Source organism: Mobula birostris, chromosome 22 (genome assembly GCF_030028105.1).
Source record: "Mobula birostris isolate sMobBir1 chromosome 22, sMobBir1.hap1, whole genome shotgun sequence".
NCBI lineage: Eukaryota > Metazoa > Chordata > Chondrichthyes > Myliobatiformes > Myliobatidae > Mobula > Mobula birostris.
This window is the reverse complement of record NC_092391.1, coordinates 63,763,271-63,788,526: the sequence shown is the minus strand read 5'-3', so window position 1 is coordinate 63,788,526 and position 25,256 is coordinate 63,763,271. Positions and strand designations below refer to the sequence as shown.

At 44.0% G+C, this 25,256-nt stretch overlaps 1 protein-coding gene across 8 annotated transcripts in view; it reads left to right on the top strand.

Annotated features, from left to right (window-relative positions):
* hic2 (hypermethylated in cancer 2) overlaps positions 1-25,256 on the top strand; it is a 171,925-nt gene that overhangs the window by 100,842 nt on the left and 45,827 nt on the right. Inside the window, exon 2 of one of the 8 annotated variants that reach the window (XR_011882893.1) lies at positions 20,940-21,004. The exons of 5 other annotated variants lie outside the window; for them this stretch is intronic. The gene's annotated coding sequence lies outside the window, so the exon portion shown is untranslated. Of the gene's footprint in view, positions 1-14,530; positions 14,756-20,939; positions 21,005-25,256 lie in introns of those variants that run through there. 2 more of the 8 variants (XM_072240899.1, XM_072240893.1) reach the window with 2 other exon arrangements.

The following is a 25,256-nucleotide window of genomic DNA, read 5'->3' as shown; positions in this document are numbered from 1 at the left end:
ACCCTGCTCCTTTCTGTATATATGTCCTTGATGGTGGGCAGGCTGGTGCCAGTGATACGTTGGGCAGTTTTGGTTCCCCATTGTAGAGCTGTCCTCTCTGCCACAGTGCAGTTTCTGTACCATGCAGTGATGCTGCTTGTCAGGAAGCTCCCTGCTGTGCATCTGTAGAAGGACCTGAATACCCCAAGATGCTGGATTATCCCATATTCAGCGTGAATAACGTGAATAATTATATGTGATGGACATATAATCAGAGGAGTCAAAACAGTGAACCTACCTCAATGAATCGTATTTAGATTATGAGAACAATCAGTCCTCTTTTATTGTCATTTAGAAATGCATACATGCATTAAGAAATGATACAATGTTTCTCCGGAGTGATATCACAGAAAACAGGACAAACCAAAGACCAACACTGACAAAACCACATAATTATAACATATAGTTACAGCAGTGCAAAGCAATTCCGTAATTTGATGAAGAACAAACCATGGGCACAGTAAATAAAATCTCAAATTCCCCGAGTCGATCGACTCCCGAGTCCCCGATAGCAGGCAGCAAAAGGGAGAAACTCCCTGCCATAAACCTCCAGGCACTGTCAACCTGCCGATGCCTTGGAAGCAGCTGACCACAGCCGACACTGAGTCCACCTGTCCGAAAAACTTCGAGCTTCCGACCAGCCTCCCGAGCGACATCCTCTGCCGGGTGCCTTCCACCTCGCCCCCGGCCGCTGAAACACACAAAGCCGAGGATTTCAGGGCCTTCTGCTCCGGAGATTCCGGTTAGCACACAGTAGCAGCGGCAGCGAAGCGGGCATTTCAGAAGTTTTCCAGATGTCCCTCTGCACTCTCACGTCTGTCTCCATCAAATTAGGATTGTGCACAGTCCCTACTTGACAGGTAGCAGACATCGCCACCAAAGTGCCGCGCGTGATGTCATCTCTTTCTCCTATTTAGTTTGAACTGCTGGTTTCTGAAGTGGCAGAGGGAGAAATTCCTCCTCTTCTCTGTTCTAAAGAGCCTCCCCTCTATTCTGTAGCCGTGCCGTCTGGTCCAAAGACCCCTCCACCATAGTGAACATCCTCTACACATCCACTCCAGAGTAGACATTACTGCTCTGCAATTGACTGGTAAGCCGCAGTCAGCATCTGGCAGAAGAGGAAGATCCTGCCTGACTAACCTCCACCATTTCCTTTGAGGATTTGCCTTGCCAAGTGGAATGCAGGAAACACCCACTGCTTGCTGGAGCTACGTGTCACAAGTCTGCTAGTTGTCAAGATTTGCGACAGATGTTGTGAATTGGTGAGAAATTGACTCCGGAGTCGATTGCAGCCAATACTTGGGAGGACAATGATCAGATTAGCGTTCTGGCCCAATGTCCCCAGTTGACATCAGTTCTGTTTTTAATTTGCATTGATGAGTTTTTTTTCCCATAACATTGCAAAAAGCGGTTCAATAAGCAGATGAACTGAGAGCAGCCAAAACTCAGGAATATAATGACACAAATTGAAAATGACAAAAAAAGGGCTTTGACAATTCCCATCGCACGGTAGTGCAGTGGTCAGCACAACGCTTTACAGTACCAGTGACCCGGGTTCAATTCCCATCACACGGTAGTGTAGTGGTCAGCACAACGCTTTACAGTACCAGTGACCCGGATTCAATTCCCATCGCACGGTAGTGCAGTGGTCAGCACAACACTTTACAGTACCAGTGACCCGGATTCAATTCCCATCGCACGGTAGTGCAGTGGTCAGCACAACGCTTTACAGTACCAGTGACCCGGGTTCAATTCCCATCGCACGGTAGTGTAGTGGTCAGCACAACACTTTATAGTACCAGTGACCCGGATTCAATTCCCATCGCACGGTAGTGTAGTGGTCAGCACAACACTTTACAATACCAGTGTCCCGGGTTCAATTCCCATCACACGGTAGTCTAGTGGTCAGCACAACGTTTTACAGTACCAGTGACCCGGATTCAATTCCCATCGCACGGTAGTGTAGTGGTCAGCACAACGCTTTACAGTACCAGTGACCCGGGTTCAATTCCCATCACACGGTAGTGTAGTGGTCAGCACAACGCTTTACAGTACCAGTGACCCGGGTTCAATTCCCATCGCACGGTAGTGCAGTGGTCAGCACAACGTTTTACAGTACCAGTGACCCGGATTCAATTCCCATCGCACGGTAGTGTAGTGGTTAGCACAACGTTTTACAGTACCAGTGACCCGGGTTCAATTCCCATCACACGGTAGTCTAGTGGTTAGCAGAACGCTTTACAATACCAGTGACCCGGGTTCAATTCCCATCGCACGGTAGTGCAGTGGTCAGCACAACGCTTTACAGTACCAGTGACCCGGGTTCAATTCCCACCACTGCCTGTAAGGAGTTTGTATGTTCTTCTTGGGTCTGCGTGGGTTTCCTCCGAGTGCGCCAGTTTCCTCCCACATTCCAAATACGTATGGGTTCGTAGGTTAATTGGCCATTGTAAATTGTCCCATGCTTAGGCTGGTGCTGGCATCGGATTGCTGGGCAGTGTGGCTGTTCCGTGCTGTATCTCAATAAGTAAATAAAGTCAAGTCGCATCTGTGGAGAGAAAGCAGTCAATGTTTGGGACAGGAACCTTTCCTCGGAACTGATCTTTCCTCAGTTTTTGTTCAGATTCCAGCATCTGTAGTTTTATTTGCTTTCTACTGTACAGGAATACTCTGATAATGGCAGGTGTTCTTCTTCCTTCCTCATCCTAATTTATTTATTTATTTCCTTTTTTTTTCTTTTTTCTCCTCTCTCTCTTTCTCACTCTTGCTCTTGCTCTCTCTCTATATATCTATAGAAGACCATAAGAGATAGGAGCAAAATTAGGCCATTCGGTCCATTGACTCTGCTATACCATTCCATCATGGCTGATCCCAGATCCCACTCAACCCCACACACCTGCCTTCTCACCATATCCTTTGATGCCCTGACTGATCAGGAAAATATCAACTTCCACCTTAAATATAACCATGGACTTGGTCTCCACCACTGTCTGTGGCAGAGCATTCCACAGATCACTACTATCTGACTAAAAAAAACTCCTCCTTACCTCTAACACGAAGAAATCTGCAGATGCTGGAATTTCAAGCAGCACACATAAAGTTGCTGGTGAACGCAGCAGGCCAGGCAGCATCTCTAGGAAGAGGTACAGTCGACGTTTTGGGCCGAGACCCTTCATCAGGACTAACTGAAGGAAGAGCTAGTAAGAGATTTGAAAGTGGGAGGGGGAGATCCGATATGATAGGAGAAGACAGGAGGGGGAGGGATGGAGTCAAGAGCTGGACAGTTGATTGGCAAAAGGGATTTGAGAGGATCATGGGACAGGAGGCTTAGGGAGAAAGAAAAGGGGGAGGGGGGAAACCCAGAGGATGGGCAAGGGGTGTAGTGAGAGGGACAGAGGGAGAAAGAGGAGAGAGAGAAAAAGAATGTGTGTATATAAATACATAAATAACGGATGGGGTACGAGGGGGAGGTGGGGCATTAGTGGAAGTTTGAGAAGTCAATGTTCATGCCATCAGGTTGGAGGCTACCCAGATGGAATATAAGGTATTGTTTCTCCAACCTGAGTGAAGCTTCATCTTTACAGTAGAGGAGGCCGTGAATAGACATATCAGAATGGGAATGGGATGTGGAATTAAAATGTGTGGCCACTGGGAGATCCTGCTTTCTCTGGCGGACAGAGCGTAGGTGTTCAGCGAAACGATCTCCCAGTTTGCGTCGGGTCTCGCCAATATATAGAAGACCGCATCGGGAGCACCGGACGCAGTATATCACCCCTGCCAACTCACAGGTGAAGTGTCGCCTCACCTGGAAGGACTGTCTGGGACCCTGAATGGTAGTGAGGAAGGAAGTGTAAGGGCATGTGTAGCACTTGTTCCACTTACAAGGATAAGTGCTGGGAGGGAGATCAGTGGGGCGGGATGGGGGAGATGAATGGACAAGGGCATCGCGTAGGGAGCGATCCCTGCGGAAAGCAGAGAAAGTGGGGGAGGGAAAGATGTGCTTAGTGGTAGGATCCCGTTGGAGGTGGCAGAAGTTACAGAGAATTATATGTTGGATCCGGAAGCTGGTGGGGTGGTAGGTGAGGACAAGGGGAACCCTTTTCCTAGTGGGTGGCAGGAGGATGGAGTGAGAGCAGATGTGTGTGAAATGGGGGAGATGCATTTGAGAGCAGAGTTGATGGTGGAGGAAGGGAAGCCCCTTTCTTTAAAAAAGGAGGACATCTCCTTCATCCTGGAATAAAAAGCTTCATCCTGAGAGCAGATGTGGCGGAGACGGAGGAATTGCGAGAAGGGGATGGCATTTTTGCAAGAGACAGGGTGAGAAGAGGATTAGTCCAGATAGCTGTGAGAGTCAGTAGGCTTATAGTAGACATCAGTAGATAAGCAGTAGATAGAGACAGAAAGATCTAGAAAGGGGAGGGAGATATCGGAAATGGACCAGGTAAACTTGAGGGCAGGGTGAAAGTTGGAGGCAAAGTTAATAAAGTCAACAAGCTCAGCATTACCTCTGTTCTCTTACCTCTTCTTACCTCTGTTCTAAAAGGTTGGTCTTCAATTTTGAGACTGAACTTTTTAGTTCTGGATACCCCCAGAAAAGGAAACATCCTCACCACATCCAACGTATCTAGTCCTTTCAACCTTCTGTAGGTTTGAATGAGATTTCCCCCCCCCCCCCCCACCCCCACCCCTGGCATTCTTCTAAATTCCTGTAAGTACAGGCCCAAAGTTGCCAAACGCTCCTCGTGTGTTAAATTCTTCATTCTTGGAATCATTCTCATGAACCTCCTCTGGACTCTGTTGGTAACATATCTTTTCTGAGATATTGGGCCCAAAATTGTTGACAGTACTCCAAGTGTGGCCTGACTGGTGTCTTATAAAGTCTCAGCAGTATCTTATTGCTTTTATATTTTATTCCCCTTGAAATAAATGCCAACATTGCATTTGTCTTCTTTACCACAGACTAAACGCACTGATACTACAGATGCACACACATGCATAAATCTAGAGCAAATCAGGCAGGGCACCAATAGAGGGGAATCAACAGTTGACATGTCAGGCCGAGACTCTTACAGGCATTCCTAACCTTTTTTTTATGCCATGGACCCCTGTCCGGGAATCCCTGCTTTTTCAGAACTCTGATGAAGGTTCTGGGCCTGAAAAGTCGACTGTTTATTTTCTTCCAGTGATCAGAGTCAGGTTCAATATCACCAGCATATGTCATGAAATTTGATGTATTTGCTACAGAATTATAGTAAGTTATTGAATACTTAATTAAGTAGTAAAAAAAATAAAATAAAAAAGGCGGTGTTTATGGGTTCAATGTCCTTTCAGAAATCAGATGGCAAAGGTTTCACCTATCACCTTCTGGCTTGTACACGCTGCTCTCCACCTACTTCCCCCTTCTTTTCCTATCCTGATGAAGGGTCTCAGCCTGAAACATCAACTGTTTATTCCTCTCATTAGATGCTGCCTGGCCTGCTGAGTTCCTTCAGCATTTTGTGTGTGTTGCTCTGAATTTCCAGTTTCTGCAGAATCTCTTGAGTAGTCTGGAGTGCTTTGAGACTGGGTCTGTTGTAACTTTGCAACAACCTCCATGTCATTATGAAGCAGGTATAAGCTGAAGACAGTTCAGAAATCTTTTATAGCTACCGTCAAGGATGAGAATCAGAATTGGATTTAATATCACCAGCATATCACTTATGTTTGTGACAGCAGTACAATGTAATACATACTAGTAGAAAAAAAACACCTGTGAATTACAGGAAACATATGTTTTTCTTCTCCAGGTAGCCAGAACAAAGAAAACCATGGAAGTCAGTTCAAAGAGAAAGAGTAAACTCAATCCCCTGCACAAAAAAGAATGGCAACATGAATGTTGACCCCCAAGTGCCCTTCCCCCTGCATAAAACACAATGAGAATATTGGCCCTCAAATCCCCTCCCCTCGCAAGAAATACAACAACATTGGCCCCCAAATCCCCCTCCCCTGCACAAAACGCAACGAGAATATTGGCCCTCAAGCCCCCCTCCACTCGCAAGAGATACTACAACGTCGACCCCCAAATCCCCCTCCCCCTGCACAAAAAACTAGCAAAATGGCAAGAGCGTGAGGTCAGTGGCACGTGAGTTCTTCCAGCATTTGGTGTGTGTTGTACAAAGTTAAAATCGAGTTTATTGTCAAAGGCACAAGTATACCCAGGTGTAATCAAAAACCTGAAGCAGCATCACACAGCATTGTATAAGCTGCATTTGCAAGAAAAAATTATGAATTATACACAATTTTTACAAGAAAGGACACAACTAGAACAAAAAAATAAAGTCAACTTCAGTTCAAAATAATCTAAGTGGTCAAAATGCTGCTCAACGTTAGTGATTAAGGTTTTGCCGGTTGGTTCAAGAATGAGAGGGGACCAAATATCTGGTCGATTATGATGGCGTGGCTGATAAAGGGTTTCCGGGAGCCGGTGTAGAAAGTTCTGGATTGAAGAGAGGAACTTCATTATCGGAGAAAATAGAGTTCAAATTTCAAAGCTAATTTGTTGTCTAAGTACATGTATGTCGCCATATACAGCCCCAAGATTCATTTTCTTGCAGGCATACTTAATAACAGAACCAATGGAAGTCCGCACCAACTTGGGCGTTCATCCTGCGCGCAAAAGATAACAAACTGGAGTTTGAGCTTTTGGAGGGTATGGTGGGCACAAGAACTTTAACTGCATGGAGATACTTTTGACATTGGATGCTAAAGTGTCTTTGTGCTGAAAAAGAGATATTGATGGGTTGGGATGTATAAGGATGACAGCAGCCAAGTTTGGGCTGTGCTAAAGTTATGGAAGGAAGAGAGATGTGCCCAGGCACAAGGGCTGTTTTAATCTGCCAGCTACTCAAGATTCTAGGTTACTTTTGTAATTGGTTTATTATTGTCAGATGTATCAAGATACAGTGAAAAGCTTGGCTTGCAAACTGTTTATACAGATCATATTATCACACAGTGCATTTAACAATGTCGAATAAATATAAAACTACTGACTTACATGTGATATATAAATCGAGACAGGGCATGGCTGTCAGAGGCCTCTCTCCCTCCCTCCTGCCCTCTTCCCCCATCCCCTGGTGCCATGTTGAAATGTTGGAGCAGACTCGATGGGCCAAATGGCCTAATTCTGCTCCTATATCTTATGGTCTTGTGAATCATTCTATATCTGTGTGCAACAGCATGGTCAGAAATGGAGGACCTTCATTGCTGCCCTAAATGCCAGTGGTGTGACGGGCAGGAAAAAAAGCTATCCTTGAGCCTGGTGAGATGTGCCTTTCAGCAATTTGTATCTTCTGCCCGATGAGAGGGGGGAGAAGAGACCATGTCCAGGGTGGGTGGGGTCTGTGATTATTGCTGGCTGCTTTAGTAGCAGAGGACAGGAAATGAAAATGCTTGGGTGGCAGAGCTGTGATCTGTCTTTCCAATTGTCACTTTGATAGTGCTTACTATTTTTTTGATGAAATGAGTTTTGAAGCCGACACCAAACTAGTTGTACCCATTCACTTTAATATGAAGTAACCTTGTAGCAGTTATCACAGTTATTTCTTTCTGTCAAGGGGTTAAGATCGACAGATTATTTGGGATACCATCCACTTGTATTTTATGTGATGTCAATGTGGACTATTTGACAACAACATCGCTACCTGTTGGAACTAGAAAGGAAATATGCGAAACCCAGCTTGTCCATCCACTCATCCGAAGGAGGTAATTCTCCAAGCCTGTCTGAAGTGCTGGTGAAACAACGTTTGGAGTTTTATCTACAATTTCTCCGTGCCTCTTCAGGAACATTTTTCGTTATATTCCAAAAATATTTATCTTAAAAACATCAAGCTCCAAACTGTATACTTGGAGCTTCTCAATAACAAATCTAATGACTTATGCCAGTGATATTAAATCTGATTCTGATAATATTTTGAGTTCAATTCTGGTGTGTTTTATTTCAGAATCAGAATCTGGTTTAACATCATCGGTGTGTGTTGTGAAATTTGTTGCTATGCAGCAGCAGTGCAATTGAAACCTGTGAATTACAGTTAAATAGGTTAAACAGGTAGTGCAAAAGGGTGGGGGGAATCGCAATAAATGGTATTTATTTAAGGAAATACTTCAGTTAAGAGTTAAGTCAAATTATGTTTGATGTTTATACAAGGTAAATCATAGCAACATATATACAGATATACACACACACACACACACACACACACACACACACACACACACACACACACACACACGCACGCACGCCTGTTAAAATTTACCATCTTCCAGTTTGCTTCCCTGACCTGCACATCGCATGGAACTAAAGGAATCGATCAGCCGCTAAAAAGAGCATCTTGCGAGTGGCTTCATGAATTCTTAAAGGAGCATGAGAGAGAGAAGATTCTGCGCAATCAAAATTTAATGCTGATGTTGAGTTTTATCAGTGGAAAAAAAATTTTCCCTCAAGTAAAACCTTAGAGGTGCTCTTTTGGGGTTTCTTGCTTAAAACAAAAGAAAAAAAAACATCAGCTCTGAATCGAAAAGTATTGATAACGGTGAAGTGAGAAGAAAGAGCTCTACTTTGTTCTCTGTGAGGTAGGGTGAGTGGGTTGGGAACAGTAAGTTTTTGCAAAACCTATTATAATTTTCCAGAACTTTCTTTTCATCTTGCGATGGAGTTTAATCGTAATGAAACTGAGGTAAAGTCAGAAATATAGGCAAAGGTAAACAAAATTATGAGAGTTCAAAGGTTCACAATATCAGAGAATGTATTCAGTATACAGTCTGAAATTCGTACTCTTCACAGACATCCACAAAACAAGAAACCCCTAGAATGAATGATAGAAATTGTAGTAATGTGAACAAAGTCACCGGAGAGATGCTGAAGCTAGTGTATATAGAAGTGTTTTATTCAACAAAACAAACAGCAGGCAATATTACATGGCATTTTATATGCTAAAAGATCAAGGGATAATTCTAAAGTAACAATGTATCTACAATGCTTCCTTTGAAGTACATATAACTTTCATACCACCTTCTTCGCACCCACACCCCAGACACCCAAAATGTTTATTAGCATTGTCTGGTTTTTCAATTAACTGCTGTTCACAGCTCTAGCAATTATTGTCCAGGGCTATATTTTAAACTTAAAGTACAATCCACATTCAGGTCTAAAGATTGGTTATGGAAGGTAATATCTTGCTATGTTATCTAACTCCAGAATATGCCCTAACAGAAACATTGAAACCCTGAAACTCACCATCCCGCCCACCCCTTGCGCAAGCAAAAATATGCAAAATTATGAGTATAAGTAGATATATAAAATTATGAGTGGTATAGATAGGTATTCCAAACTATGAGGGGTATAGATAGGGTATATACAAGTAGGCTTTTTCCACTGAGGTTGGGTGAGACTAGAACTAAAAGTCATAGATTAAGGGTAGAAGGTGACATGCTTATGGGGAACATTCACCCAGAGCAGGGGTTTCCATGAATCTTTTTATGCTGCAGACCCCCACCATGAACCGAGGGGTATTTTGACCCCAGGTTGAGGACCCCTGGTGGTGAGTGTGCAGGATGGGCTGCCAGTGGAAGTGGTGGGTGTGGTTCGAAGGTAACATTTAAGAGAAATTTTCATGAGTTATGGATGGGAGGGGAATGGAGTGCTCCAGTCCAGGGGCAAGTTGATGGGATGAGGAAGAATAATCATTTGGCTCAGACTAAATGGGCTGAAGGGCCTGTTTCTGTAGCACTCCATGGCTCTATAAATATGCCAAACTGAAATTAAAATGACTGGTGGAACTGCATATAATTCATTTAATATGATGCAAGGCTACTAGTTTGAAGATTATCTTCTGCATTGCAAAGAAGGTAAGACAGCAGCTTTATTTCATCAAGGGTTTGAGGAGATTTGGTTTGTCACCCAAAACACTTGAAAACTTTCATAGATGTACTGTGCAGAGCATTCTGACTGGCTGCAGCACCATCTGGTACGGGAGCAGGGAGAGGGTTCTGTTCAGGATTGAAAGAAGCTATAGAAACTTGTAAAATGAGTCAGCTCCATCATGGGTATGAGCCTCAGTAGTATCCAAGGCATGTTTAAGGAGCAATGCCTCAAAAGACGGCATGCATCATTAAGGACCCTTCATGCAGGATGTACCCTCTTCTCAATACTACCATCAGGGAGGAAGTACAGAAGCCCACACACTCAGCGATTCAGGAACAGCTTCTTCCCCTCTGCCATCAGATTTCTAAATGAGTATTGAAACCATGAACTCTACCTTACTTTAAAAAAAATTCTCTTTTTGCACGACTATTTTTAATTTAACTATTTTATATATATATATATACACACACACACACACACACACACACACACACATATATATATACACACATACACACTCACTCACTGGAATTGGCTTATTTATTTCTTCTCTATATTATCATGTATTGCATTGTGCAGCTGCTGCAGAGTTAACAGATTTCATGACATTTGCTGATTGATTCTGATGTTGACAATTTTGGTTGGATCTCCTCGACAAGGTGTCATGTCTCACTGAAGGTTTGAAGAAAACATTGTACAGGCAGTCAAATGGCCTTCAGAAAATCTCTCCTTAGACTTGTGAACAAACTGCTAGCATGGCAGACCCACCCAGGTCTTTCAGCTTATCTCTCCTTCTCAGATGCTTATTGACCTGTTGTGTGTATTGCACCGTCAGTTCTTGCAAACTATTCCAATTATAAGATCCTGGCATCACTAAGAAAGCCAGCATTTATAATTTGGGTCTCTTAATGGCCAGAATTTAGACCCATTGAGAAATGCACTCAGTGGCCACTCTTGTCAGCTGTACACCTACTTGTTAATGCAAATGTCTTGCCAACCAATCATGTGGCAGCAACTCAATGCATAAAACCATGCAGAGTCTGAGTGACTTTAATTGTGCAATGATTATTGGTGCCAGATGGGGTGGTTTGTGTATCTCAGAAACTGCTGATCTCTTGGGATTTTCACACACAATAGAGTCTAGAGTTTACAGAGAAAACCAAAAAGCATCCATTGAGCGGCCGAGGAGAATGACAAGACTGACAGGAAGGTGATAGTAATTCAAGTAACCACGTGTTAGAACTGTGGTGTGCAGAAGAGCATCTCTGAATACACAACACATCGAACTTTGAGGTGGATGCGCTAGAGCAGAAGAAAGCTGTAAACACAAACTTTACTGGCAGCTTTATTTGGTACCAGAGGTACCTAATAAAGTTGCCATTGAGTGTAGATGTGGTTGAAGTCAGAGGGGAAACTGTAAGTGGTGATGTTCCTGCTGATGTTGGCTTTCGGAGGTGCTGCAGGAGGGCTGGTGAAAACACAATGTAGGTGACAAGTCCTGTTGGTGGAGAGGGTGAATTTTAAGAAAGGTTGGTGGGGAATTAAACAAGCAGATTGCTCTGTCAGTGATGATGTGCTCCTTGATGATTATTAGAGCCGCACTGATCTGGGCAAGTGGTGTGTATGCCTGCTTATGCAAGGAGATGGTGGAAAGGCCCTGGGAACAGAGTCACTCGACGCAGGATGCTGGGCCTCTGTCTTGGCATCACTGTGCATGCTGGGTCTAATTGTGAGCCTGGTGGTAGATCCAGCACAAAAACCTGCTGAGGTAGTATTCATGGGTTCAGTGTCCATTCACAAATCAGATGGCCGAAGGGAAGAAGCTGTTTTTGAAACATTGAGTGTGTGTCTTCAGGCTCCTGTACCTTCTTTTGGATAATAGCAATGAGAACAAGGCATGTCCTGAGTGATGGGAGCCCCTAATGATGGATGCTGCCTTTTTGAGGCATCACTTTTTGAAGGTGTCCTCAGTGCTGGGGAGGCTAGTGTTCATAATGGAGCTGACTGGGTTTACAACTTTCTGCAGCCTTTTCTGATCCTGTGCAGTAGCCCCCCTCCATACCAGATGGTATTATCCATTTGTTTATCCCTTTGATCCAATTGCTGAAAACACAGAGAGTGGTGTGTGAGTGGAACATGCTCAGAATCAGAATCAGGTTTATTATCACTGGCATGTGATGTGAAATTTGTTAACTTAGTAGCAGCAGTTCAAGGCCAGGGGCGGTGGTAGAGACAGGTACGCTAAGGACATTTAAAAGACTCTTACACTAAGGACGTTTAGAACATAGAATAGTACAGAGTCTTTAAAAGACTCTTAGACAGGCATATAGATGAAAGAAAACTGGAGGGCTATGTGGGAGGGAGGGAAGGGTTAGATTGATCTTGGAGTAGGTTAAAAGGTGGGCACAACATTGTATGTCAAAGGTCCTGTACTGTACAGCACTATTCTGTCTGGTTGCATTACCACCGAGTGATGGTAAAAAACTACCGAGTGGATCACCGGGGTCTCCCTCCCCTCTGTCTATGACATTTACTGACAGTGTTGCAGACGAAGGGCCTGAAGCATTGCTGAGAACTATCACCCATCTCACAATCTCTCTACCCACTACCACCCATCCCACAATCTCGTTACCCACTACCACCCATCTCACAATCTCGTTACCCACTATCACCCATCTCACAATCTCGTTACCCACTACCACCCATCCCACAATCTCGTTACCCACTATCACCCATCTCACAATCTCTTTACCCACTACCACCCATCCCACAATCTCTTTACCCACTACCACCCATCTCACAATCTCTTTACCCACTACCACCCATCCCACAATCTCTTTACCCACTACCACCCATCCCACAATCTCTTTACCCACTACCACCCATCTCACAATCTCTTTACCCACTACTATCCATCCCACAATCTCCTTACCCACTACCACCCATCCCACAATCTCTTTGACCCATTACCATCAGGAAGGTGGTACAGGAGCATCAGGACTAGGACTGCCAGACTGGGTGACAGATTCTTCCCTCAGGCTGTGAGACTTATAAATACCCTGCCACCACCGAGCACTCATCACTAGGACACAGAGCTGTTTACTGTTTATCTGTGCTGCACACTACATGCATTTTGAATTATATTTTATTAACTTATTCTATGGTAATGTTATTTTGCATTCTGTGTGTGATGTCTTGTGGGTGCACGACAATCTGGAGGAAAGTTTTTAATGTTTGCTTGTATATACAAACAGTCAGATGATGATAAACTTGAACTTGATTTTAAACAGAGATTTTGAGAAAGTTGTTTCCTGTCGACTTGCCCAGTGGTTCTTCCTCAGCAGAACAGTTTGACCAACTGCTGTTGTGAGGCTTCATGTAAACTATGGCTGGAGAGGTGGCATTGCTATGAAAGCAATTCATAGCCAGTGTTTTTGGACATTCCGGGGGCATTAACAGTGCCCTCTCTAGTTCAGGGGTTCCCAACCACTTCTTTGCCATGGACCAATATCATTGAGCAAGGTGTCCATGGACCCCAGGTTGGGAACCCTTAATTGAGGGATAATGAGGCAATTCCATGTTGTTAATGAGATTTGCCATGGTAGTGTAGCGGTTAGTGCGACGTTATTCTAGCTGGAGGTGCCGGAGTTCAGAGTTCAGTTTGGACACCCTCTGTAAGAAGTTTGTACGTTCTTCCTGGTGACCACGTGGGTGTCCTCAAACATACTTCTGCCCAAATAAACCCATGTGACCAATCAACTTATAATCGATATGTCTGTGGGGTGTGGGAGCACTCAGAGAAAACTCACACGGTCACAGGGAGAACATACAAGATCATTACAGACAGCAGCGGGAATTGAACCCCGGTTGCTGGCGCTGTATTAGAGCTACGCTAACCGCTACACCACCGTGGCGCCCTAAAACCTGCCTCTTTCAACTCAGGGCATCAGAGTTTGGGCTTTATTTCTGGTGTCTTCTGAAGGTAGGTTTGTATGTTCCTGTCCGTGTGCGTGTGGGTATCCTCCCACAGTCCAAAGGTGTACCGGTTAATTGGTCCTGTGATTAGGCTAGGGTTAGATCAGTGGGTTGTTGGATGGTGTGGCTCACTGGGCCAGAAGGGCCTATTCCACACTGTACCTTAATAAATAAACAAACTGCTCACTCTGTGAAGTGGCTGCCTTCAAGTTTGACTCATGTCACTGTGCTGGACATCACTGAGGTTTGAGTTTGCTCCCCATGTACTGTGACGAGAGACTCAAAAGTAGTTCAGAGTTGTGAAGTCTTTCGGGATGTTCTAAAAGGTTTGTTCACAATACTATACAAATGCAAGCCTTTCTGGAATACGTACATTCTCTCCACATGTTGTGTGGTTGTCCATCATGTTCAACAATAACAGGAAACCTGTGCTGGGGAGATTTTAAAGTGGAAAAGCCATTATACTAGGGCAGTTCCACTCTCTCGACCTGGGAAATCCAGGTTCAGTGCTACGAACAAGTGTCACAAACTGGGGTCTTCCTTGGTTGCAGTGGATGACTTTGACGTCTTTTGTTCCTTGTCATGTTGTTCATTCTCCACAGAGTGTTGCAGAACTGCCTTCCTCACTGGATCTCACTGTAGATCCCACCCACCCAGTCCACCAGAGCCGACTTCGCATGCCAAAACAGGCATGTCCCTATCTCACCGGGATATGAGGCTGCCGGCTATCCTTACCTGGTTTAACCCGCCTGTCGAAGTGGTGTACCGGGGTGTAGCCACTGTCACATGCAAACAGCTACCTGGAGCCACAGGAGAGAGCTGAGTGTTCGGTGGGGACCAAAGGTGAGTGAGCTGCCCCTGAATGAACAGGACAAGCTGCTTCACCAGAGGAGAAGGATCCCTCCCTAAAAAGTAGTTGATCTTTTGCCCCAGAGTGATGATGTGTGTGAGAGGGAATAAAACAAACCCCAGGATACATGGTCTGCAGTGGCCAGGGATAAGCAACCTTCTCTCAGTATCTCAAGTATATTAAACCTTTATATGGTTTTGCTGGTGTGCAGAACTCATTCTTAGGAAATGAACTTTTTATTTTATAATTATTAACATTCCTGTGAACGTGACATAGCTTTCTGCAGAGCACAGTCTTTTTATCATGTTGCTTATAACAAAAACAAAGGAATTTTGGTCTGATCTTGAAAATCCAGCCTCCCTTCCATGGACTTGTGTCAGGACATATAGCTCAACACATCACAGAAACCAGCCTCTCTTTCGTGGCCTCTGTCTACAGTTCTTGCTATCTTGGAAAAGTGGCCAATAAAATTAAAAACCCCACCCTTCCAGAACATTTCTTCTACTACCCTATTCCTTCCCCCCCACCCCCACCCCCAACAACACTTTGCTTGAGCAGAAGGTAGACTCTGTGGCCATTTCGTTAGGTACACCTATACATCTGCTCATTAATACAAATATCTAATCAGTCAATCATGTGGCAGCAACTCAGTCGATAGAAGCATGCAGACATGGTCAAGAGGTTCAGTTGTTGGCTGGACCAAACATGAGAATGGGGAAGAAATGTGACCTAAGTGACCTTGACAGATTGTTGGTGCCAGACAAGGTGGTTTGTGAAGCTCAGAAACTGCTGATCTTTTGGGAATTTCATGTACAGCAGTCTCTAGAGTTTACAGAGAAAAGCAAAAAGATCAATTGAATAGCAGTTTTGTACGTGAAAATACCTTGTTAATGAGAGAGGTCAGAGGAGAATGGCCAGACTGGGTTAAGCTGTAACTCAAATAGCCGTGTGTTGCATCAGTGGTGTGTGGAAGAGCATCTCTGAACCTTGAAGTGGATAGGCTCCAGCAGAAGACCACGAACATACACTCAGTGGCCACTTCAGTAGGTACGGGAGGCTCCTGGTAAAGTGGACACTGAGTGTACAAAAGCCTGAAAGCACATAACAGGAGGCTGAAGGACAGTTACTACCCCTCTGTTATAAGACTATTGAACAGGCCTCTTGTACAATAAGATGAACTCTTGACCCTACAATCTACCCCGTTGTAACTTTGCATCTTACTATCTGCCTGCACTGCACTTTCTCTGTAATTGTAATTCTTTATTCTGCATTCTGTTACTGCTTTTCCCTCAACACACAGGACTGATGAAATGATGTGTACCCGGGGGCATGTAAGAGCAATGCAGGAAAATGAAGGGTTAGAAATAAGGAGGAGCTGTTCTCTTTTGTAAAGTAGATTTTAAGAACAGCAGACTTTGGAATTTTAAAATGGTAAGAGACATTCTGGAAAGACTGAGCAGGTCTGCATCAGTGGGAATAGACTCACGGACTGATTCTATCCCACTGTTATAAATCTATTGAAAGTTTCCCGAGTGTGGTAAGATGGGCTGTAGATGTTACAATCTACCTAATTTTGGCCTGCACCATTTTGTCTACCGGCCCATCTCCCGGTTTCAACTCTCACCTGCCACCTTGTACTTCTTCCTCCCCTCCACCCATCTCCTTACTCTGACTTCTTCCCTTCCTTTCCTGTCCTGATGAAGGGCCTCATGCTGAAACAGCGACTGTTTTTCATTTCCGTAGATGCTGCCTGACCTCAGCATCGTGAGTGTGTTGCTTTGGAATTCCAACATCTGTAGACTTTCTTTATATTTAAAATTAGTTTACAATTTACAAACCACTTGTGCCCTGTTCCACCAGTTTAAAGTTCAGTTCTTAAGTTAAATATTAAACCGGGAGAACAGGACACCAATGGTTTTGAACCTAACTTAAATTAATTTAAAGTTCTCCCAATCTTTACCATGAATGTGGCTGATACTGGCTACATTGAGTCTACTCAATGGCAACTTTATTAGGTACACCTGCTTGTTACTGCAAATATTTAATCAGCCAATCACATGGCAACATCTCAGTGTGTGAAAACATGCAGACTCGATGGGCCAAATGGCCTAATTCAGTTTCTATAACTTATGGTCTTATGGACATGGTCAAGAGGTTCAGGCCAAATATCAGAATGGGGAAGAAATGTGATCTAATTGTTCAATGTTCAAAAAAAATTTATTATCAAAGTACATGCTGTCCTGTGCAAAAGTCTTAAGCACTCATATATATTGCTCGTGTGCCTAAGACTTTTGCACGGTACTGTATTTGTCAACGTGAAATGGAGACCAAGCTTATAAATCTGACAAGAGCAAAGGATGTTGGGAATGGCGAGGGTGGTGCGATGCGGGAGGGGTGTGGGACAGGTGGTAGAGAAGGAGTGTTGGGGCAGGGTGTAGTGTGGGTGCAAATACACCCAGTCCTGAGACACCAGACAAGGTTACTTGAATCCAAACAATTGGTTTATTGATCATTACAGAATGTATCTCTGTTGCTTCACTCCCCACTTCCCTTTTCCCCAACCATGATTCCCCTCTCCCTGCCCCCTTCCCACTCTCAGTCCACAATAGAGACCCAGATCAGATTCAGGTTTATTATCACTCTCATATGTCATGAAATTTAGGGTTTTTTTTTGCAGCAGTACAGTGCAATATATAAAATTACTACGGTACTGTGCAAAAGTCTTAAACACCCTAGCTATATACAGTATATGTGCCTAAGATTTGTGCATAGGACTATATATGTCATCATATACTACCCTGAGATTCATTTTCTTGTGGGTATTCACAATAAAAGCAAAGAAACTCAATAGAATCAATGAAAAGCTGCAGACAAACAGACAGCCAAACAACCAATCTGCAAAAGACAACTAATTGTGCAAGTACAATTTAAAAAAAAGTGAAAATTATAGTAATAATAAGTCCATAATAAATATTGAGAACATGAGTTGTAAAGTCCTGAAGGGTGAGTCCATGTTGTGCAAGAGATCAGTTCAATGGAAGCACAAGAGATTTTGCAAATGCTGGAGGTATTCTACAGGTCAGGCAGAATCTTGGAGGGTAATAAACAGTCAATTCAAGACAAACCAGTTCAAGACAAAGTTGTAAAAAAGAGTCTCGGCCTGAAACAGTGGCTGTTCATTCCTCTTCGTAGATGGTGTGTGACCTCCGTTCGATAGTTGTTTCTTGAACCTGGTGATACATGCTTTCAGGCTTCGAGATTCTTATTTTGACTAACTTGTTGAGATAAGACTGCCATTGCTGGAAAAAACTTGTGATTGTTCCCCGTTTCTAACTAAGAGCCTCTGACTTGTCTCTCTCTCTCTGGACATCTTTCCTGACCTGGGGTCAGAGGAGACTACAGATGCTAGAACCCGGGCTGGAGGAATCCAACAGGTCAGGAACCTCCAGAGATGCTCTCCTCCCCAACTGAACTCCTCCAGCATTTTCTATGTTGCTCCTTCCTGACCTGTTTTGGATTCTGGGCTTGTTGGAAGGCGGGTGGAAGGAAGTAACATTTATCGGAGTGTTGCAAGCCATCCGGCTTGTGATTATGATGTGTTACAGAGGCAAATTAAATAATTTCTGTAATCTGAAGCCTGCAGTTTAGTTGTAACATGTGAAAAGGCATTATGCCATGCCAGCTATCTCACCGTGAAAATGACGAATAATGTCGCCCCAATCCAGGAGAAGATTTGTGCTGCATTCTTTTTCCTTTGAGAGAGGAATTTTACACATTTATCAGTCTGCTAGTTTATGTGGTAGTTTTCAGTTTGGATAACTCAATATAAAACACCAAGTAATCTTCTTGTCTGGATTACTTGGATTAAAATCTGATAGCTCTCAAAGTGTAAGTAGCGCTTTATAGTTTATGTAGTTTAGTGGCACTGATTCGATCCAGATTTTGGGTTAGTTCCTAAGTGCAGGCAGCGGGTATATAACTGAAGAAAGCTGACAGAGACAGTTCCGTCTATGGTGTTTGTTTATTGAGACAGCGATGAATGGGCCCTCCGGTGCTTCGATCAGCACCGCCCAGTAATCCCCAATTTAATCCAGGCCTAATCATGGGAAAATTTACAATGATCAATTTAACCTATTAACCAGCTCTTCACCTTGTACTTCTTCCTCTTCTCCCTTCACCTTCTTACACTGACTTCTCCCCTTCCTTTCCAGTCCTGAAGAAGGGGCTCAGCTTGAAACATCGACTGTTTATTCATTTCCATAGATACTGCCTGACCTGCTGAGTTCCTTCAGCATTTTGTTTGTGTTGTTTGGGCTTTCCAGCATCTGCAGATTTTCGCGTCTTTGGACTGCGGTAGGAAACAGCATCACCTGGAGAAAACCCATGCATTTCACAGGGAGGATGTACAAACTCCTTACAGAGGATGCTGGGACTGAACTGCTAACTCCAATGCCCCAAGTTGCAATAGTTTCACACTAACCACTACAATAGGTTGGCTTTCCAATTTATAAACAGAAGAGATTGTGTAGATGCTGGAAATCCAGAGCAACACATACGGAATGCTGGAGGAACTCATTGGGTCAGGCAGCATCTATGGTGAGGAGTTGATGTTTCTGAATAGGACTGGCTGTCCAGTTTTCCCCCACTCACATAATTCAACAAGTTAAAGTATAATTTATTATCAAAGTGTATATGCACTCAGAGGCCTCTATTAGGTACAGGAGTGGAACCCAGTGTAGTCGTCTGCTACTGTAGCCTATCTACTCAAGGTTTGACGTGTAGTACATCTTCTGCACACCATTGTATTTAAGGTGAGATGGGGGGGGGCGCGGGAGGGTTAGTGAAAAGGATATGTGAGGGGCAAGTTTTTTTTACACAGAGTGCTAGGCACTTGGAATGCCCTGTCTGGGGTGCTGATAGAGACAGAATCATTAAGGAATTTTATACTTTATACTTCATTGTCGCCAAACAATTGATACTAGAACGTACAATCATCACAACAATATTTGATTCTGTGCTTCTCGTTCCCTGGATTGCAAATATTAAATATTAAAAATATTAAAATAGTAAAAATGAGTAAATACTAAAAATTTAAATTATAAATCATAAATAGAAAATAGAAAAATGGAAAGTAAGGTAGTGCAAAAAAACCGAGAGGCAGATCAGGATATTTGGAGGGTACGGCCCAGATCTGAGTCAGGATCCGTTCAGCAGTCTTATCACAGTTGGAAAGAAGCTGTTCCCAAATCTGGCCGTGTGAGTCTTTAAGCTCCTGAGCCTTTTCCCGAAGGGAAGAGGGACGAAAAGTGTGTTGGCTGGGTGGGTCGTCTCCTTGATTATCCTGGCAGCACTGCTCCGACAGCGTGCGGTGTAAAGTGAGTTGACGGACGGAAGATTGGTTTGTGTGATGTGCTGCGCCGTGTTCATGATCTTCTGCAGCTTCTTTTGGTCTTGAACAGGACAACTTCCATACCAGGTTGTGATGCACCCTAGAAGAATGCTTTCTACGGTGCATCTATAAAAATTAGTGAGGGTCTTAGGAGACAGGCCAAATTTCTTTAGTTTTCTCAGGAAGTAAAGGCGCTGGTGGGCCTTCTTGGCAGTGAACTCTGCTTGGTTGGACCAAGTCAGGTCATTTGTGATATTGACCCCGAGGAACTTAAAGTTTTTGACCTGTTCCACTTGCACACCACCGTGATAAATTGGGTCGTGCGGTCCACTATTCCTTCTGAAGTCAACGACCAATTCCTTAGTCTTGCTGACATTGAGGGATAGGTTATTGTCTTCACACCATGCCACCAGGTTCTTAATTTCCTGTCTGTACTCAAACTCATTATTACCCGAGATACGGCCTACAATTGTTGTGTCCTCAGCAAACTTATATATTGAGTTTGATGGAAACTTGGCTACACAATCATGGGTGGACAGTGAGTACAGCAGGGGGCTGAGTACACAGCCTTGTGGGACACCGGTGCTCAGAGTGATTGTAGAAGAGAGCTTGTCCCCTGTTTTTACAGACTGGGTCCTGTCTGTGAGGAAGTTGAAGATTCAGCTGCAGATCTGAGTGCTAAGGCCTGGGTTCCGGAGCTTAGGAATCAGTTCATTTGGAATGATGGTATTAAAGGCAGAGCTGTAGTCAATGAAAAGGAGCCTTACGTACGCGTCTTTATTCTCCAGGTGTTCTCAGGAGGAATGCAGGGTCAGAGAGGTGGCATCTGTCGTTGACCTGTTGCTCAGGTAGGCGAATTGCAAAGTGTCGAGGTTGACCGGTAGGCTGTGGTTGATGTGTGCCATAACCAATCTCTCGAAGCACTTCATAGCAATTGATGTCAGAGCCACAGGTCGATAGTGATTCAGGCATGCCACCTTGCTCTTCTTCGGCACTGGGATTATCGTTGCCTTCTTAAGACACGAGGGGATCTTAGACTGAAGCAAGGAGCAGTTGAAGATGTCAGCAAACACTCCAGCTAGCTCGCTTGCACAGGCTCGGAGAACCCGTCCTGGGACGCCATCTGGGCCCGTCGCCTTCCTTGGATTTATCTTCAGGAAGGCCCTTCTAACGTCCTCCTCGGTGATGATGAATCTCGATGCCACCAGGTCCGGTTCATCTGGAGGGAGCGGGATGCTCCTCGCACAGTTATTGATATTCCCAGCCTTTTCCTTGTGCCCAGTGATCTCATTTAGACTCTGCCGTAGTCTACTGGCATCCCTCTGGTTAGTCTGAGCTTCCAACTTGGCTCGATATTGCCTCTTGGCGCACTTAATGGCTTCCCGGAGTTCACGTCTAGATTCTGTGTGGCGACTGGTATCCCCAGACCTAAAAGCTGCAGCTCTAGCCTTTAAGAGACATTTCAATAGGCACACGAATGTGAGGGAAATGGAATGAGATGGATATTGTGCAAGTAGAAGAGATTAGTCTAGTTAGCCGTTTACTAATTACTAATTAATTGGTTCAGCACAATATTGTTGTCTGAGGGCCTGCTCCTGGTCTATGTTCTATGTTCTGTTGAAATGTTGAATACTATTTATTACTCTGGACAACAAATTTTTTCAAAAGTGTTGCTTCCTCAGAATTGTTCTTTGATAATGACAGGCCGCTTGAAGCTGAACAGAAATATAATTTCATACTAGTTGTATCACATAGGAATTTGGAGAATCAAGAAGTTAGCTTTTATTGAATATAATTCATTTAATTGCATGATGGTGCTGATGCTTTGCAATAGTTCAACTAAGCTAAAAATGTTTTGTTGTTGATTTTCTTTTGTACTCAACGTCTTAGGTTTCTCGTTTAAGTGTCCAACAATAATCAGCCAGCATTGATAAATTCTAGTTGCCCTGATACTACCTATCCATGACCACAATGTCCCGGTGAAACCTTTCACCATGATCGCTGCTGACAGTGCCAAGATTTGCAGGGAAGAAGTCTAAGTGGAATGCAGAAAATGAATCTTTAGTGGCATGTTCAGAAAGTCCGAAGGCATGGGATCCAGGGAAGTTTGGCCAGGTGGATTCACAATTCGCTTTCCTGCAGAAGGCAGAGGATCGCGGTGGAGGAAGTACATTCAGATTGGAGGGTTTTGACTAGTGGTGTCCCACAAGGGTCTGTTCTGGGACCTCTACTTTTTGTGATTTTTATTAACGACCTGGATGTGGGGGTAGAAGGGTGGGTTGGTAAGTTTGCAGACGACACAACGGTTGGTGGTGTTGTAGATAGTGTAGAGGATTGTCAAAGATTGCAGAGAGACATTGATAGGATGCAGAAGTGGGCTGAGAAGTGGCAGATGGAGTTCAACCTGGAGAAGTGTGAGGTGGTACACTTTGGAAGGACAAACTCCAAGGCAGAGTACAAAGTAAATGGCAGGATACTTGGTAGTGTGGAGGAGCAGAGGGATCTGGGGGCACATATCCACAGATCCCTGAAAGTTGCCTCACAGGTAGATAGGGTAGTTAAGCAAGCTTAAGGGGTGTTAGCTTTCATAAGTCGAGGGATAGAGTTTAAGAGTCGCGAGGTAATGATGCAGCTCTATAAAACTCTGGTTAGGTCACACTTGGAGTACTGTGTCCAGTTCTGGTCGCCTCACTATAGGAAGGATGTGGAAGCATTGGAAAGGGTACAGAGGAGATTTACCAGGATGCTGCCTGGTTTAGAGAGTATGCATTATGATCAGAGATTAAGGGAGCTAGGGCTTTACACTTTGGAGTGAAGGAGGATGAGAGGAGACATGATAGAGGTGTACAAGATAATAAGAGGAATAGATAGAGTGGATAACCAGCACCTCTTCCCCAGGGCACCACTGCTCAATACAAGAGGACATGGCTTTAAGGTCAGGGGTGGGAAGTTCAAGGGGGATATTAGAGGAAGGTTTTTTACTCAGAGAGTGGTTGGTGCGTGGAATGCACTGCCTAAGTCAGGTGGTGGGGGCAGATACACTAGTGAAATTTAAGAGACTACCAGACAGGTATATAGAGGAATTTAATGTGGGAGGTTATATGGGAGGCAGGGTTTGAGGGTCAACACAACATTGTGGGCCGAAGGGTCTGTAATGTGCTGTACTATTCTATGTTCTATGTATGTTGCACTTCATGGTTTTGTATGTTTGAAGCATGTTGTCAAGCGGCTGCACGTAGTTTGGTGCTCTGTAGTTGCCAAGAAAATTTTCAACAACATTCTTGAACGCCTTCCATGTGATTTTCTCTGGTCCCACTAGAAGTTCTTCATATTGTTTGATTTGAGGACCAATAAGTTTGCCTTCCTTAATCTTGGCATCAGTAAATCTAACTAGAATTATGAATACAAATACAGGTGATTTTTAAAAAAATGGAGCATGGTAGGGAAATTTCATGGTGATTTTCATGATCAGCAGCCCAAAATCCATAACATACACCCAAAGGCATTCAGGAAGCAAAATCTTTGTTGCCATTGTTATTAGAGCTCAGGTTCAAAGTGGAAACTTTGGAACATAGTTGCAGAAGAAGACATTTAGCATCTAGTTCCTCAGACTCCTAATGAAGCCTGAGGTACCTTCTGTGTCATTGAATCAATATGTTGGGCCCAGGATAGATCCAGTGAGTTACTGACACCCAGGACTTGCAGCAGCTCACACTTTCCACTGCTGACCCCCTTGATGAGATTTCCCTCCTCTTCCCCTTCCTGAATTTCCACCATCAATTCCCTGGCTTCTGTTTTGAACCATGTTGTTGGCCTTCTCCATTATTAATTGCTGCCATCTCTGACCCTTGTTCCTCCTCCACTTCACAAGTTTGACCCTTTTACCACTTCCACTTTGCAATTGATCCCGATGTCCCAAAAATGTCTCAGTCCTGAAGAAGGGTCATGGCCCAAAATTCGACTGTTTGCTCTTCCTCATAGATACTGCCTGACTCCAGCATTTTGTGTGTGTTGCTTTGGATTTCCAGCATCTGCAGATTTTCTTGTGTTAGTATATGTTGACATGTATGTACTTTGATAATAAATTTACTTTGAGGTATTGCAACACCACCAAATGGGCACTTGTTGCCTGTCCGGGGGAGGTAAGGATCACAAAGGCCAAGCCGCAGTAGTAATCTCTTTTCCTTGAAGAATGTCCGAGGTATTTTGGGCTTCTGAAAACAGTATTTTTTGTTCCATGCAAACCCACAAATTGCTGTGTTTATTGGTTTAGATTTTCACTGTGTAGCCTTGGTAAGATTTGTACCAGTGAGTTCAAGGTTGCTAGACCTAATCCATAACTGCACATCTACAGTGTACAGTACTGTGCCTAAGACGTTTGCACAATACTATATTTGTCAATGCGGAGCGGAGAGCGAGTTTCTAAATCTAGCAGGAACGAAGGATATTGGGAATGGTGAGTTTGGAGTGCCATGGGAGGGGTGTGGGACAGGTGGCAGGGAAGGAGTGCCAAAGTGGGTGGGGAAATGGCATGGGTGCAGACACACCCAGGCATAAGGTTACTTGATTCCAAGCAATTGGTTTATTGATCATTACAGAATGTCTCTCTGGTGCTTCCTGCTCCCTCCCATCTCCCTTTCCCTTTTCCCAACCACGATTCCCCTCTCCCTGACCCCTTCCCACTCTCAGTCCACAATAGAGACTCATATCAGAATCAGGTTTATCATCACTCACATATGTATGATGTTTTTCCTTTTGCACATACTGTGCAAGAGTCTTTAGTCTCCCTAGCTATAAATGTGTACCTGCAGCTTTTACACAGTACTGTATGTCAATGTTTGCACGCTATTCCAAGGCAAGTATTTCTCTCTCTTTTGCCTGGAGATTCTGGCAAAAGAATTCACTGGTAGTGGAAGTCTATCAGCGGCTTTTACTCTCACTGTATGTGACATGGGATATTGTCTTCATCCCCATGACAGGCTTGGGAAGAGAAGAGTGCTGTTAGTCAGTCTTTGTCCTGAGGTGTGAATGATTTATATGTCCAGGAGCGACAAGTCTATTTCTCTTCATTAATCCATTTGAGTTGCTGCCAGGTTCTTGGTGTA